This window comes from Lactuca saligna, chromosome 6 (genome assembly GCF_052625555.1).
Source record: "Lactuca saligna cultivar CGN05327 chromosome 6, ASM5262555v1, whole genome shotgun sequence".
In the NCBI taxonomy this organism is placed as follows: domain Eukaryota; kingdom Viridiplantae; phylum Streptophyta; class Magnoliopsida; order Asterales; family Asteraceae; genus Lactuca; species Lactuca saligna.
Genome location: NC_136422.1, coordinates 63,624,810 through 63,639,181, shown reverse-complemented (window position 1 = coordinate 63,639,181; position 14,372 = coordinate 63,624,810). Strand labels below are relative to the sequence as shown.

The 14,372-nt window shown below is 36.4% G+C and overlaps 1 pseudogene; it reads right to left on the bottom strand.

Annotated features, from left to right (window-relative positions):
• Positions 1-1,271: 1,271 nt before the first annotated feature.
• Positions 1,272-5,790, bottom strand: LOC145002656 (G-type lectin S-receptor-like serine/threonine-protein kinase At2g19130 pseudogene; annotated as a pseudogene).
• Between the last annotated feature and the right edge of the window lie 8,582 nt (positions 5,791-14,372).

The following is a 14,372-nucleotide window of genomic DNA, read 5'->3' as shown; positions in this document are numbered from 1 at the left end:
TAGAATAAGAAGAAAGTTCTTATAACGGTTCCCTAAACTCAAAAATCTACGAGATTAGTTGGGATAAAGTTCTCACTCCCAAATCCAATGAGGGTCTCAGTGTCATCAATTTTAGGGAAACTAACCTCTCCTTACTGGGCAAATAGCTTTGGAGACTAGATCCATCATTGCTGTGGGCTAAGCTAATTTTGTCTCTATACAATATGAAGAGGTTTGGAAATTCTTCCCTGTTAGGCTGGGAATCACTGGTGTATGGAAAAACATTATAAGTCTTTCTAAAGACTTTCTCATCTACAACATCCAATTCACTGAGCTATTCAAAAAAGATAAAAAGATATGGGTCAAGGTAATCTGACATCGTTTTTCACCCTCCAAGGTAGAGATCTTTAAGCATGGGATTGTTGTACCTTTGACTCTATGTGTTTTTTGTGGCATGGCAGAGGAAACCGGAATTTATCTCTTCTTATAGTGTCGATGGGTAAAACAAATTTGGACTTTATTGGAGTTTTGGTGTCAAATAAGGATAAATGAGATTAATTCTCTTGAACAACTTCTATGTATCTCACACCGCTTCCTACAGTCCCCATTACAAAAGAAAATCACTCATGCGGTTATTCCAACCACTCTTTTGGTTCATTTGGCGAGCAAGAAACGATCGTGTCTTCAATTAGACTGTAACATCGCCGGTCAAAGTTGTTGTTGAAATAAAATAAAATGTGTTCCTTTGGGGATGGGGTTTACACTTGGTGTTGGCTTGTGGTTGTTAATCATGTTTATCTTGCTTGATCATATTGGAGTTCTCATGCAAACCTGTTGTTGCGTACCTCCGATGCTGTTGATCTTCGTGTTTTTATTTCTCTTCCTTTGTGATTTAGTTGGTTGTTTTCTTTATTATGGATTCTGCTCTAGCTTTTCTTTTTTTCTTTAGTTTGTTGTAATCTTCTGTGGTCCAACTCCCCGCTTTTTGTTGCTGTTCAAAAAACATTAACTGTCGTAAACAAATCAAATTTATTTATAACAAATGTTCCAAATATATTCATTGTTTCCAAGATTCTTTTGATTAAGAGTAAAATCCATAATTTCAACTTTCTCAACCGTCATTCACTTATTCACTAGCAAACATACTTCTCCGAAAAACTTCATTTTTGTAGAGTGTAGCATGTTTACAACATCAGTGATCTATTTGCAACAAAAAGTCATCGACTCATTTACTTTTATCACACGATACATTGTCTAATGTGAACATAACAGAAAAGATAAACATAATTACTTCAAGAAGATGAGCTCTTTGAGTGGGAGTCACGTCCTGAAGAATTGCTTTGTGCTGGTGAACACCTTTTTAAGGGTGAATCAGTGAAGAAAACAACATCCCTTTGAATGTTCTCATCAAATAAAGTGACATTTTGGGGGATCGGAGGCATGCTCACGTCTGAAACCCCTTCAAGAATCCGTTCCACCATACTCATGGCAGGCCTACTCCCTGCCTCATCTTGGATACACCAACACGCAACTTTGCAATTTCTTGTCGCTTCTTCAACACAAGCTTCCCTATTTAATCTACTGTCTAACAGGCTAAGGATATAGCCTCCCTCCATAAGAACATTTGCAACCAAACTTAGGAAGAATGTACTCCTTGAATCTTCACAATGCTTTATATTTCGCTTTCCGTGGACTAATTCAAAAAGCATCATTCCATAGCTATAAACATCTGCTTTAGACGTGATAGCCACCCCGGATATCCATTATGGCGCTAGATACCCTATTGATCCCCTTGTAGTTGTCAAAACCCTACTAAAGTCTCGACCAACAAGCTTTGCTAACCCAAAATCAGCAATTTTTGGTTGGAAATCAGCATCTAAAAGAATGTTATCTGGCTTTATGTCACAGTGAATTATACAGTCTCTGCACTTCTCGTGAAGATAAACCAATTCTTTTGCATTTCCATGTGTGATCTGGTACCTTGTTTTCCAGTTTACAAAAAGGTGTTTTTCGTTTAAAAGATGGCTATCTTGTCACACCTCGGCCGTTGGCGGAAACACCGGGTAGTGTAACGTCATTTTTCGTATCACAATTATATAACATACATTAAACAATACTTAAAGAAAATACACACCTTTATTGATGATTGAAAGTTACATTATTGTTTTTCCTAGTATTTATTACATAATATCCGACTATGACATACTTCTTAAAGATCAGAAAGATACTAGTAAAACTTCTCCTGGACGAATACATACCCGCTTTTCAAGTTCCTGAAAACACATGCATTTTAAAATACATCAACATAAAGTTGGTGAGTTCACAGGTTTTGACTCCATAAAATAATACATTTTTACACATTCAAAAGTATAGTTTTGAAAGTATCATTTTGACTCTCCAAAATTAGATATAATTGTATACTTATCAATTAAGTGTTATATCTAAACATTTCTTAATCTTAAGGTATAAGTAGTTGAAAACTTATACTTAACATTAATACTTGTATACAACAAGGTATAATGTTTCTACAATTTGCTACCATGAGCTTGTAACCGCTGCTATGACATAATACCTCTGATAGAACAATACACTCATGATTTACCATGAGAAAAATTACACTCATGATTTAACATGAGACACAACACTGTACGCTTCATCGATACCAAAACAATAGCAAATAAAAGGATAGTTCATCACTTGTTTTTGGTTGACTGTAGCTAACAGTCACAAGTGGGGTGGTCAGCCCGTATACTAATTATACACGACTTCCTCGCTCACACGGGATTAACAGTTACAGTTCAGAGGATTTCCACTAAGATCCCCAATCTTAGTTGATGAATACAATTACTCATGTAGACTTCGACGGCTTCCTATAGCTCTAACAACAAAAGCATCTTCATGTCTAAAACCTTAAGTTACTAGACTTTGCTTTTAAACATTACTCTTAACTTCATAATATTTAGGCAGTATAACAACTATATCTTGAAGTAAAAACCAGGTTTTATCTTGACCTAAAACCAATAATAACAACATATAACGTTTCTAGTTTTATCTTGACATAAAACTAACAATAACAACATATCCAGTTTTATCTTGACATAAAACTAATAACAACGTATAACATATCTAGTTTTATCTTGACATAAAACTAATAATAACAACATGTAATATATCTAGTTTTATCTTGACATAAAACTATTAATTGCAACATACTATATAATTTAACATATAAAACTTCCGAATATAACTTCGGAACTATATCGCACACAAAATATATATAGAATCCTAAGTATAACTCAAGATCTACATTAATATTAGTTGTATGTATTCAAAATGTTATATTTAGAACAATCATATCTCGATTATCATAACTATATACTATCATATAGACATAATAATAACATATATACAATGACTAACATGTGTTTTCCCCCGAAATATTAGAAAGTGGGGCCGTGAAACTCACCCTAGTAGCGTGATTTTATGATATCTAAGCAGAAACGGTCAGCGTGCGAGATTGTCGGGGCTCGAGATGCAAGAAGGGCTTCAGCAAATGAGAGAGGAGAAAGGAAATGGTGTAAGGAAGTGAATGGGTCGATCTTGCTATTTATAGTAGGATTTTATGACACTCACGTCGTGAGTGTCATAAGGCTCACGTCGTGAATATGGATCCTATCCTCTCGCAGCTTCTAGATTCCGAATTATGACTGAATGTCGTAAGTGTCATAAAACTCACGTCGTGAATTAGCTATTTTAGGGTTTTTAAAAGCTAAATCTTCGGAATGCCATAACTTTTGCATACGAACTCCGTTTTTGATGTTCTTTATGTGCATGAGTAGGTATTTATGAGTACTACAACTCTATTTTATACTTAAATAGCTAATTCTAAGTCTATTTTAAATTCCATTTATTATAGAGATTTATAGTGTTCGGTTTATCATAACTTCTTCATGTGAAGTCAGATTCAGATGTTCTCTATATTTTTGGAATTGTATGGATGTATACTTTGAGTTGTATCATAAAGAAAGTTCATATTTGAATTAGAATCTATCATGAACTACATAACATTCTTACCACATTACTAGGTTAACATAATCACATTACATGATTGGCATAATCACATGTGATTGTCTACTGACCTATTTTGACTAGTGTTACATATCTAGAGAACCTTGTTCCATGTAATCATACACCAATAACTTATTGTTTCCTTTTGCACAAAACCCACGAAGGCGTACAAGATGAACATGTTGGATTATACCCATTGTGCTAACTTCGCTTCTGAATTGCTTCTCTCCTTGGCTAATGCTTTCAAGCTTTTTCAATGCTACAATGGAGGAATCATGCAGTACCCCCTTAAAAACCAAGCCAAAACCGCCTCCTCCTAATTTTTTTGAGAAATTTTTGGTGGTTGTTTATAAATCTCTGTAGGCGAACGCCACCAATGATCCCTCCGTTGTCGTCTTTCCAGGTGAGATTCTCTTTTTTCTATAAATTAAAACTAAAATTAAACCCGCGAGAAAAACCCCACATGCAATGGAACCCATGATGACCCAATCACTCTTTTTATGATATGGAAGATCTTTAGAATCGATTTTGACATAGACTGGTTTCCCGCTATTATTGTCTTCCAAGAAGTTCAAGAGATCTCCATCCAAAGTAAACACTGATTGTCGACAAAAGTGTAAGCATTGCCGGAGCAATTGTTCAAACAGATTGTACGACATTCTCCAACACTCCCAACTGCAATAGAGTTATTCGGAGATGGGTTGTCGTCTTTAATCATGACAAAATCAGCCTTTTCCAACTTGCCACTACACTGCAAATCAGTTTTTCTCACACACCCACCAGAGAAATCACTCTGATCCCAATCAATCTCTGATCTAGGTTTGAAGCCAGTCAAGCAATTACAGAATTGGAATCTAGTCTACCTGCAAATCCCAAAAGCCCCACACAAAGCATACACATCACAACGTGTTTTAGGTTGAGACCACAACAAATTCCAGTCTTTGCCAGTCTCCATCCATGCTAGTTGCTGAACTTGACCAGAAACATCCATTACAAACCTAGTTATAATGGAAGGATCATCCACAAAATAAATGATGTAGCTCTCATTCTCATTCATATGGTAGCTGAAATTTAAAAGGTAATTCAGCCTCATTTCAGGGAGTAAGTCGAATGATTTCCCATTCCAAATCCCAGTCGTCCAATATTGTTGAGAGCCATTCCACTTGCTTAAATACTCGTTACTAGACCGATTAAGCTACAAAGAGAAGAGTCCTACACCAGGATCTTCATTGCTTCTCCATGACGTAAGACGATGGCTCTTTTTTGTTCTATTATCATAACCAAATTTAGCACCAGGCAACCAAGTATCAGTTGGGTGGTCAAAACTTTTCCAAATTACAGATTCAACTAAACTTGAGTGGTCTCTCAAAACTAAGTTTCCATCATCAAGAAGAACAGCTATTGCAGAAGTAGAAGTGGTGGTGATGTTTGTGGACCATATCTGGAACTTGGACTCATTCAAGAGCACTAAGTTACCATTTATGATTTTTAATTATGATTGGAATATATCAGAGACTGGTGTTTCTCGGTTAACCACCCAAACTATGGTGGGAGGATTAGAAAAGACCTTTTTATACCAAATTCCTATGTAATAATTTGAAGTGTTTCCCGCTTTGAAGAACCCAGCTCGAACTTTTCTCTTTCTGATATCATCGTTTGGTTTCCTGGTTGAGACTGGTTTGCAGATATGGTGTTGCCTCTAGTTATGGTAAGAGAGAAACACAGGAGGACCAAAATCCTCATTAAACTGTTACTTTCCGTGGAGCACATGACTTGCACAAAATTTTAACAAGGAGGTGGATAGAAAGAAAAGGAGGTGACAAATATAATATAATAACATGTTATCAGCAATATTAGCTTTTATAGAACTGATATTTGAGGAGTAATTAAAGTTCTTAGAGCTCATGTACAATTGGTTGATAGTGAAAAAGACTCTAACATGCTAAAGCCGCATGGAATAATAGCCATACAAGTCAGTCTATACAAAAAAAAATTGAAACATTCAAATAACTTTAAGAAAATACACAAATTGATCAACGGTGGAGCGGTTCATGATCAATTACCTACATTTCACGTATATGACAAGTCATATCCATGCACCCCTTCCCTCACATAAATGCAAAGTCAAAATTTCTACATGGCGGGACTATACATCCCTTTCTCGATCAGGTCCACGCAAATTTATACCTCGGACAATGGGTCATTGTTTACCACTATATGGGTATAGCAATGCGTTAACCCTCTATCATTAATCTTCAAAACCTTGTTGGGTTAATTGGTTCATCACCAAACAAATAAAAAACATTTTTAGTTCTACGGATAAAATAGGAGAGATTCATTGTAAAGATAAGAAGGATAAGAACGATTAGCTTGAATATTTCAAATATAGTTTAGTGATAATAGTTGTATTATCGGATCCATAAGAATAGGATCATATAGTTGTAATCATATACTATAAATAATATCATCACCCTGAGGGGTAATTCAAGCCAAAATACTCTTTCACCTGGTATCAGAGCGTCGATCCAAAATCGAACCCTAAATTCTCACCCGGTTCTCTTGGTCTCTTTCTAGAGAATTTCTTCCTCGGTTTTCTTCACTCTCGTTTCACAATGTCAGTGCCGGTAAAATCGTCCACCATTGCTACTGCTATTTCCTGCAAACTAACCCGCACAAACTTCTTGCTGTGGAAGGCTCAAGTTGCCATCTCGACGGCACTACACCGGCGCCGCCAGTCACCATTGCCACGAGCACTAGCTCCATAGACAAGGAATCGGTTGAAATTCCAAAGCAATCTCCAAATCCTGAATATAACACATGGGTTATTCAGGACCAAGCAGTAATCGGAGGTCTACTTTCTTCTATGACCGAAGAGGTGCTTCCCCAATTAATTCGGTGTACAAACACTGCTCAGCAATTATGGTCAGCGTTGCATACTATGTTCTCTGCTCAACATCGCGGGAACTAAATCCAAATCCGCACATAATTATCAACCATAAGGAAAGGAGATCTAAGCGCTGCTGAGTATTACCAGAAAATGACGGGTTTTGCTGATATAATGGCAAACATTGGTCAACTAATGAATGATGAAGAAGTGATTGGTTACATGTTGGCAGGATTGGGCCCAGGTCATAGTGATTTATTCACTGCCATTACTGTGCTTAGCAACGAACAAAAAGTCACACTGCCAGAATTTTACTCATACCTGATTGCACATGAAGCTCAAGCCACCGCCATGGGAAGCACGGTGGAGTTCTCGTCCTCAGCAAACAACGTCACACGTCAAGAAGCAAGCAATAACCATCCACCTTGTCGCAACTACAACAATTCTAATGGTTACACCAACACAGGTCACAGAGGCAACTACCAAGGAGGCTATCGGGGACGAGCCAGAGGTCGTGGTTGCAACGATGGAGGACCTCGCTACCAAGTATGTGGTATACCAGGACACACAACTCTTACCTGCATAAACCAATTCACTCATTCATACCAGGCAGAAGACTATCGTAGAGCAAATAGAGTGACGCAACCAGGTCATAATCAAGAATCAAATTGGTGGCTTGATTGTGGAGCCACAGATCATTTGACTAGAAATCTAGATCGTCTTACTGTTCAAGACCGTTACCATGGGAAGGATCAAGTGCAAGTAGCAAATGGTGCAGGTTTGTCTATTTTCCATGTTGGTCATTCAATAATTCCCAGTGTAACTTGACCTCTCCATCTCAAAAATGTTCTACATGTCCCACATATTAATAAAAATTTGTTGTTTGCCTAAAGACTTGCTGCTGATAATCATGTATTTATTGAGCTTTACCCTAATGTTTTCTTTGTTAAGGACATAGCCACAAAGAAAATCCTTCTACTAGGTAGAAGCAAAGGAGCCCTCTACCTAATTCCTATCAATCATTCTAAAAGTATTCTGCAACGTCAAGGTTTAGCAAGTGTCAAGGTCGCATTGTCTCAATGGCACCAATGGTTTGGTCACGCCACATCAACGGTTGTCAAGACAATATTGCATTCAAATAAGTTAGGGTATTCGTCTAGTAATGAGTCTTTAGTATGTGATGTGTGTCAACGCGCAAAGAGTCATCAACTGTCTTATGATAAATCTATTCGTGTCTCTACTTTTCCTCTTGAATTGATTCATACTGATGTTTGGGGACCAACTCAGACATCTAGAAGTGGTTTAAAATATTATGTCAGTTTTTTGGATGATTATAGTAGATACACTTGGATCTATCTTATCAAAAATAAATCTAATGTTGAACAAGTTTTTTATAACTTTCAAAATCATGTTGAAGGAATTTTGAATACTAAAATTCACAGTATTCAGTCAGACTGGGGTGGGGAGTATCAAAAACTCCATCGATATTTCCAAAAAGTCGAAATCTCTCATCGTGTGTCATGTCCTCATACTTCTCCCCAAAATGGAGTCGCCGAAAGGAAACATCGTCACATAGTCGAAACTGGACTTGCTCTTCTAGCACACTCATCCCTTCCACTTCACTTCTGGGATGAGGCTTTTCTCACAGCCTGTTATTTAATCAACAGGATGCCTTCTCGAACTATAGGCAATGTCACACCCATTACACGATTGTTGAAAATTAATCCTGACTATTCGTTTCTTCGAGTCATTGGTTGTGCTTGTTGGTCGAGTTTACGAAAATACAACACTCGTAAACTAAGTTTTAGGTCAACTATGTGTGTTTTCCTAGGTTATAGCTCCATTCATAAGGGGTACAAATATCTAGACAGAAACACTGGTCGTCTATACATTTCACACGATGTTGTTTTTTATGAAACTTGTTTTCCATATGCTTCCACTCATAATCCTACCAATAACTCTCCTAGGTCTGACCCAGTTTCGTTTCCTAAACATGAACCGACAATTATTAATGATCACATGCGAAACTATGACTTATCTCTACTTTTAGCTAATGATTCTGTTGCAGATACAGCTCCACTCGCATCAGCTCCTGTGACAGTTCCTATTCCCACTGCAGCACCGGTATCTAATGACACCATCAAACAACCATGCCCACATCCTTCACATGATTCGTCTCCCACGCCCTCCACACCTGTAGATTCTGTTTACTTTGAGCCAGCCTCACTTTCTCCCACAGTTCACATTGTGGAGCCTGCCACGCTAGCAACCATTTCATCTGGTTCGTCACCATCTACAGATATACAGTCATCCATACAAGTTACTCCACATGCATCTCCTCCTGGTATGACTACTCGCGCACGTGCAGGAAAGTTCTTCCCCAAACAATTCACTGATGGTACAGTTCCCTATGATCTATAAAAAAGGGCCTTTGCTATTGTTACCCCTACTTCTCATCATGATGCAATGACTCACTCATCATGGAAGGCTGCAATGGAGTCAAAATTTGATGCCCTCAAAGCTAACCACACATGGACTCTTGTCCCTAGACCTTCTGGTGTCAATATTGTTGGGTGCAAATGGATATTTAAATTGAAGCAACATCCTGATGGTACCATAGACAAGTATAAAGCTCGTCTTGTTGCAAGGGGGATTCACACAACAATATGGAATTGATTATCAAGATACTTTTAGTCCCGTTGTCAAACCAGCAACAATACAATTGGTGCTCTCACTTGTTGTTTCGTGTGGTTAGCATCTACGCCAAATAGATGTCAACAATGCTTTCCTTCATGGTCTTTTAGAAGAAGAAGTTTACATGCACCAACCCCTGGGTTTTGAAGACTCCACACATCCCAATTATGTGTGCAAGCTTCGCAAAGCCTTATATGGACTTAAACAATCACCAAGAGCTTGGTTCTCTCATCTTCGTGACAAGCTATATTACCTTGGTTTTCATTCCTGTAAAGCTGATACTTCATTATTCATCCTCCAAACTTCACAGGTCTGTATTTACATGCTTGTTTATGTAGCCGATATTGTTATTGTGGGATCTTCGAAGCTGGCTATTGACAAACTTCTTCGTGCGCTGAGTTCTACATTTCCAATTAAAGATCTCGGCCGTCACAATTTTTTCTTGGGAATTGAGGTGCTTTACAATTCAGGGGGAATTCATTTGCTACAGCAGAAGTATGCTTCTGATTTATTAAAGCGAGTTAACATGGAGAATTGCAAAGTCGTCTCAACTCCCATGTTAGTTACTGACAAACTATCAAAAGAATCAGGGACACCGCTTACTGAAGAGGATATTTTCAAGTATAGAAGCATGGTTGGAGGATTGCAATATCTTACTTTAACACGACCTGATCTTTCTTTTGCCGTAAACAAAGTGTGTCAATTTTTGGCGAAGCCCACAAATGTTCATATGGAAGCCGTGAAGCAAATACTACGATATGTCACAGGGACTATTACTACAAGACTTCATATTCGAAAATCACCCTCTACACTGTTGAGTGTTTTTACTCACGCGGATTGGGCAGGATGCCTAGATTACAGACGATCGACGGGTGGTTTTGCATTCTTCGTAGGTCCTAATTTGGTTTCGTGGAGCTCTCGTAAACAACCAACTGTGTCCTGATCAAGTACTGAAGCAAAGTACAAGGCTCTTGCTAATAGCACTGCAGAAGTAACCTGGATTCAATCAATTCTTAAAGAATTAGGAGTGGCACAGCCTCGTGCTCCAGTGTTGTGGTGTGATAATTTGGGAGCCACCTATCTCACCGAAAATCCAGTGTTCCATGCCCGTACAAAACATATAAAAGTTGATTTCCACTTTGTTAGGGAGAAGGTAGCAATGGGTGCTTTAGATGTTCGTTTTATATCATCTAATGATCAACTTGCAGACGGTTTCACAAAGCCTATGACTCGTACAATGTTGGAGAAGCTAAGACACAATCTGAACCTAGTGACGGTTAAGATTGAGGGGGGATGTAAAGATAAGAAGGATAAGAACGATTAGCTTGAATATTTCAAATATAGTTTAGAGATACTAGTTGTATTATCAGATCCATAAGAATAGGATCTTATAGTTGTAATCATATACTATAAATAATATCATAACCCTGAGGGGTAATTCAAGCCAAAATACTCTTTCTGACTTTCATTTTATTAAGTTTGTTTCTATTGTTTGTGTTAGAGTCAAATTTCTTATGTTTTAGTATAAATATGGTACTTGCGTTATTTCTTTAGGTGTACTCAGAACTTGTTTTGCTTAATAAAAGAAAAGCTTATGCAACTTGTATCCTTCTTAATTCCCTGTTTTCTGTTTTTTTTTTTTCCTTTTCTTTCCTGTTTTCTGTTTTGGTTGAAACAGGACCTACACTTCTAAAGCGTGGGGCTCGTGAAAACCTAGGGCAACTGGTTTGAGAGTAGGTTTCAAGAAAAGTGTAGCCCTTCACGCAACAGGAACCTGGATCGGTTTTTATATATACATATTTTCTGGTTAATATTTGTTTTGGTTAACGGTTTTAATCCGTTAATGATTAATATTAGTTAATCATAATGGTACAAAATGATATAAAAATAAAAAATATTTTACTATAAAAACTGGAAAAACATAAAATATCCCTATATTAATAAAGAATAGTTTTTTTTTTTTTTTTTTTTTTTTTTTTTTTTTTTTTTTTTGTCATGTATCAGTCTAATACAACTTTACATTAATATCATGTCATGTGTCAAAGGGATATATTAGGCAAATCATTATCACAGTTAATGAAGTTAATGTTTTAAATAGTAGATTAAACTTTTTATAGAAACATTTACTTTTTTAATTATATATTAAATTTGAAGTTATAACTAACTTTAAAATTTTGATATATCTTTTAATTAATAATTTATTTAAAATAATTGATTAATAATAATGAATTTTTTCTATCAAATTTAATTAATTTGGTAATCGTAGTTTTCACGGATTATAAACTAATATTGTTATAAAAAAGTAAATGATTTAATATTTATAATCTTATTAATATGATAGAAGATTATGTATCCTATTTAATTCCAAAGAAATAACTTTCAAATCTAGACTTTCAAAATCCCATATTATATTAAAAATATATATATTAATATTATTGGTTCGATTTAATTTTTAGTGATTCAGTTTTGGATGAAAACCATAACTGAACCATATGTATTTGGTTAATCAAAAATAAAAACCGTACCACTTTTTTTTAATAATAATTCAATTATTTCGGTTAATTTGATTTTAATTCGATTTTCGGTTAATATTCTCATACAATTTCTATATTTTTTATTTTTGAAATAATTTAAAAAATTGTCTAAGAGTTGGCCTTTCTTACCATATTTTCGTTTCATAACGTCGGATTATAATCAATTTTGTAACCCCCGACCCCAGCACCTCCCTATTCTTTAAACCTTAACGCCTTGTTCCCGAGTTCTACTTAAGGAGAGAAATGAGAGGATACGGAGGGAAAGTGAGGGGTGTCGAAGGAAAATCATGTTCCCGAGTTTCATTAATGGAAGGAAAGTGAGGGGAGGGGAAGGATTTTGGAGTCAAATTTTCCTTCCAAATTTTCCTCCCAAATTGGACGGATTTGGGAAGAAAGTGAGGGGAAGGAAAATTTTATGTTTTATTTTCTTTTTCCTCCTAACTCGGGAACACAAAAACTTAAAATTTTCCTTCCATTTCCTTTCGTTTCCTTCGAACTCGGGAACACGAAATAATGAATATTTTCCTTCACCTCCCTTTCTTTCCGTCATAATTTTCCTTCACTTTCTTTTAATGAATTTACAAAAAAAACTCGGGAACAAGGCGTAACAGATACAATATAAACCCTATCCCGAATCGCGACTGGTGTCTCCTTTTCGACTTCTCTATTCCGATTCATCAAGAACGGTCGCAATGAACCCTAATGAGTTTCCCGATCTTTCACCAGAAGATTTCGCAATATTGCTAGGCCGGCCAGCTGTGAAATATGATTTTGCAGACAGAGAATGGATCGGAAAACCTGGTATAACGTTAGAACGTTATACAGATGAAAGCATCGCCGCATTGGGTAGGGCAGTCATACCCAAGTTATCCACAGGTTTTGATGGGGAAGGATTTGCAGCAATTTTTGTTCTGGCTTATCATCTTAAAGCACCAGGTAGCAGAAGGTAGCAGATTTAGGTCTTTTGTCTTCAACTTAGATGAAAGTCTACGATCGATCATAGATCAACCGTATAACAGCTATCCGATGAAGACGAAGATCACAAATGTGATCACAGCAACAAGTGATCCGACAAGAGAGGCAGCCGTGTACTCATACGTTGGTGCATCGTTGTTTCGGCTGTTCTCCAAACCCGCATCTTATTATGTAAAGACATGGCCTCAAGTTTTGAATGGCTTTTCTAAGTTCTACGCAGAACCAATCAAGGTGATGCTTCCTGTTCCTACTGTGGCTGCAGTTGAAATTTTGAAAATTTTCTTTTCTCAGGATCAAAGATCAAAAGTAACCTTGTATCGGTTTCTTTATATGAGTAATTCAGATGAAAATCACAAGGGTTTCAAGACGTTTTTGTATGATAACCTTCCGAGGAATACTGGTCTTCACATTCTCAGTATCATCGAGCAACTCTCTGATGTTTTGAACTGTTCTTTGGATACAATTGTTGCTGCCATGAACATAGGTGAAATGAGGCAACAAGTGAAATGTTTGCGTGAGGTATTGAAAATACTGAAAGAAAATGATGAGAATCATAGACTTAGTATGTGGAGATATGGGAGGATATTCAGTGGAGGATTTATGAGTGATCTTCAAACAAAATCATGTCTAAAGATTGTCTATATATTAGCAGAGGCACTCAGATCTGAGGCTCCAGAAGAACACAGTGGGATTTTGCAGATTGCTCAATTTGCAGACATTAGCGCGGAAAATAAAAGGAACTACGCAAGTATGGCTCAGCGGCTTTTGATCTATCTCAAAAATCAAAACCCTCGCAGCATTTAGCTTCTTTGATTTCTAGTCTTGAATATGTAGTGCTATATCTATGTCTAGTTTAGTAATCTTTAATTTGCTCTCTTTCTGATGTTTCTCAGTTTTGTCTGATTTTGCCTATATATATATATATATATATATATATATATATATATATATATATATATATATATATATATATATATATATATATATATATATAGAGAGAGAGAGAGAGAGAGAGAGAAACTTTGGATGCTGCAGAAAACCATAAAATAACAGTTTGTTTGTTTGTTTTAGTATCATAGATTTGGAATAAAAAGTAGTATTAATATGTGTGTGTTGTGCTATTAAGATTCTTTGAAGTACATGGCATGAACAGAAGAACAAAATTAATGACTCTTTGATCTGAAATTTCCTGTTATAGATCATAAAAGCAAGCTGTAATGTGAAAAGGTAAAATTGTA